Consider the following 3583-nt stretch of genomic DNA (forward strand, 5'->3'; position numbering starts at 1 on the left):
AAATGCTGAGTGCACTCAGGAATAGTTGTGATTCTTTAACAACATGCCCTTGGCCCTCATCCTTGTAAAATGAGGGAAATTGTCAAGCACAGGAAAAACTTATGCACAATTATGTACTTGTTCCCTGGCTCCACCTCTAGTCCAGCCCCTAGCATAGGCCTCCTATAAATATTAATACCCCACTCCAATAGATTGCTTATTTCCCTCTGGATATAGCCTGCAGTCTCTCTTGGATGTGTATTCTTTGCTTTACCCCAAAGACATCTCTCTTGAGATTGCCCCCATTCTCCCTTGAATGTGTATCTACTTTCCTAAATAAACCTCTGTCTAGCTTTTTGATCCTTGACTGACGCCATCATGGGTCGCATGCATGCTCCCGGGAAGGGCCTGTCCCCGTGGGCTCTGCCCTATCGCCGCAGTGTCCCCACCTGGTTGAAGTTGACATCTGACGACGTGAAGTAGCAGATTTACAAACTGGCTAAGGGTCTGACTCCCTCACAGATCGGTGTGATACTGAGGGATTCACATGGTGTTGCACAAGTACATTTTGTGACTGGCAATAAGATCTTGAGAATCCTGAAGTCCAAAGGACTTGCCCCTGATCTTCCTGAGGATCTCTATCATTTAATTGAGAAAGCAGTTGCTGTTCGAAAGCATCTTGAGAGGAATAGAAAGGATAAGGTTGCTAAATTCCGCCTGATTCTGATAGAGAGCCGAATTCACCGATTGGCTCGGTATTATAAGACCAAGCGGGTCCTTCCCCCAAATTGGAAATATGAGTCATCCACAGCCTCTGCCCTGGTGGCATAAATTTATGTATGTACTCAAACAATAAAAGCATTGTTTAACTAAAAAAAACAAACAAACAAACCTCTGTCTATAAATTTATTTGGCATGCCACTGGTGCTAAGTCAGGTTCCCCCTTCCCTCTAGAAATCCTTGGACTCTTCCAGAGAATCTATTCTTCTCTGTAACTGTGCACCTAGCTGCCTGTCCTGCAAAGTTTGACATCTTTGACCCTGTACTGACATCAGACATCTCTTTTCCTCTCCTTTTCCAAAGGGGATTTTCTTTGTTTAATTGCAATCTATTTTTTCTTCTACTCTCTTCCCAATTCCCTTATTCCAGTGCTGACAACACTCAATCTCATTTGATTGACTCAAAAGTTCTTAGGGCTAACTCATGATCTTTCTCTGCAGTTCAAATACCTCATATCCAGTTGTGTAGATGTCTGCAATACCAGAGCCACTTGAATGTATGCCACCCCTCTCTTACCTCATTCCCTTGCCCCATTTCCTTTCAGGTCATGGGGCTGCCATCTTTCACACCTGAAGCATTACCTTGGATTCCTTGACCTATCTAACAATATCATTTATCATCACATGTTTATTGAGGACAACTGCAAATAAGAAATAAACCATATAAAGAACTCAAAATGCTTAACACCAATAAAACCCCACAAATAACCCAATCACTAAATAGATTAAGGAACTGAACACACACTACACAGAAGAAGAAATATAATCGATCAACAAATATGTGAAAAAATATTCAACATCTCTAGCAATTACAGAAATGCAAACCAAAACTACATTGAGATTTCATCTCTCTCCAGTGAGAATGGCAATATCAAGAATATAAGCATCGGGCTGGGGATGTGGCTCAAGCGGTAGCGCGCTCGCCTGGCATGCATGCGGCCCGGGTTCGATCCTCAGCACCACATACCAACAAAGATGTTGTGTCCGCCGAGAACTAAAAAATAAATATTAAAAAAAAATTCTCTCTCCTCTCTCCTCTCTCACTCTCTCTTTAAAAAAAAAAGAATATAAGCATCAATAAAGTTGATGAGGATGTGGGAGAAAAGGTAAACTCATACATTGCTGGTGGGGCTGCAAATTGGTGTAATTTGGGAAAGCAGTATGGAGATTCCTCAGAAAACTTGGAATGGAACCATCATTTGACCCAGCTATCCCACTCCTTGGTTTATACCCCAAAGACTTAAGATCAGCATACTACAGTGACGCAGACACATCCATGTTTATAGCAGCTCAATTTCCAACAGCTAAACTATTGAACCAACCTAGATGGCCTTCAACAGATGAATGAATAAAGAAACTGTGGTGTATATACAGAATAGAATATTCCTCCATCTTAAAGAACAACAAAATTATGGCATTTGCAGATAAATGGATGGAGCTGGAGAATATTATTCTAAGCAAAATAAGCCAATTACAAAGAACTAAAAGCCAAATATTTTCTTTGATATGTGGATGTTAATTCACAATAAGGGAGGAGGCTCTAGGGAAAAATAGAGCTACTTTGGATTAGACAGATAGAAGTGAAAGGAGGGATGGGGTATGGGTGTAGAAACGAAAGCAGAATGAATTGGACATTATTACCCTATGTGCATATATGATTGCATGACCAGTGCAAATGTATATCATGTGCAACCAGAAAAATGAGAAGTTAAACTCCATTTATGTATCATGTGTCAAAATGCATTCTACTGTAATGTATTACTAATTAAAACAAAATTTAAAAATAAAATAAACCCATAGTTTTTAAAATCCCAGAATTTATAGTTTTAAGTACAGCTCTGGTTGCTCCCTCTGCATTCATATCAGTGAACTGGGATGTTGCAAAACCTTCCATCAGCTCTCCTTTTCCCCAGTCTCTTTCCTCTGGTCTTTACTGTGTTCATCATATAAATTAGCTCAGTCCAGAGCAGTTACCTCTCATCCTGTATGGCCCAGAGTCTGGTGCTTCCACCTTAATTCAAGGTCTTCTTTAATATGACACCATCCATGGCTGAACTTAGTGTTCGCATCTTATCATGTCCTGCCTCTTGGCTTCAGTCCTGTTATTCTCCCTATCCAAAATATTCTTAATCAAATTTTATAGAGTCGAATGTATCAGCTTTAAAATCAAATTTTACTTGAAGCCGTTCTCAGATTCTATCTGAAAGTAAACTGTGCTATGAACTAGCTCTTATCTTTTTAAGAAATCACAGTTTTATTGAGGTCTAATTCACTTCACCCATTTAAAATAGTTTTAGTTGTAAAACTAAAACTAGTGTAACCATCACTAGAATCAATTTTAGAACATTTTTGTAATCCCACAAAGAAACTCTGGTGCTGGTTGTGCGGCTCAGTGGTATAGCACTTGCCTAGCATGCTTGAAGGCCTGGGTTCCATCCTAAGCACCAACACACAAAGTAAGGAGGAGGAGGAGGAAGATAAGGAGGAGAATAAGAAAGGGGAGGAGGAGGAGGAGGAACAGGAGGAAGTGGCAGAAACCCTGCACCAATTAATGGTTACCTTTCATTGCCCCTATTCATCAGCTTTAGGTATCCACTAATTTATTTTGTATGTCAATTGACTCGTTTACTGTGAATATTTTATGCATACAAATATAAGTGAAATCATACAGTGTGTAGCCTACAAATGCTATTACTTGAATGTGTCCCCCAAAGTTTATGTGCTTGAAATGTAATCCCAGTGCAACAGTTTTGAGAGGTGCGATCTTTAAGAAGTGATTAAGTCTCAATAAGTTGTTATCACAACACTGTTGTGTATTGTGAAAG

At 39.7% G+C, this 3583-nt stretch overlaps 1 pseudogene across 1 annotated transcript; it reads left to right on the forward strand.

The window, feature by feature from the left end:
• The first annotated feature begins 337 nt into the window (after positions 1-337).
• On the forward strand, positions 338-870 carry LOC308632860 (small ribosomal subunit protein uS15-like; annotated as a pseudogene). The gene has a single exon. The product of its transcript is annotated as a small ribosomal subunit protein uS15-like (transcript).
• The last annotated feature ends 2713 nt before the right edge of the window (positions 871-3583 follow it).

Source organism: Spermophilus citellus, assembly GCF_964194105.1.
Source record: "Spermophilus citellus genome assembly, chromosome: 13".
Taxonomy (NCBI): domain Eukaryota; kingdom Metazoa; phylum Chordata; class Mammalia; order Rodentia; family Sciuridae; genus Spermophilus; species Spermophilus citellus.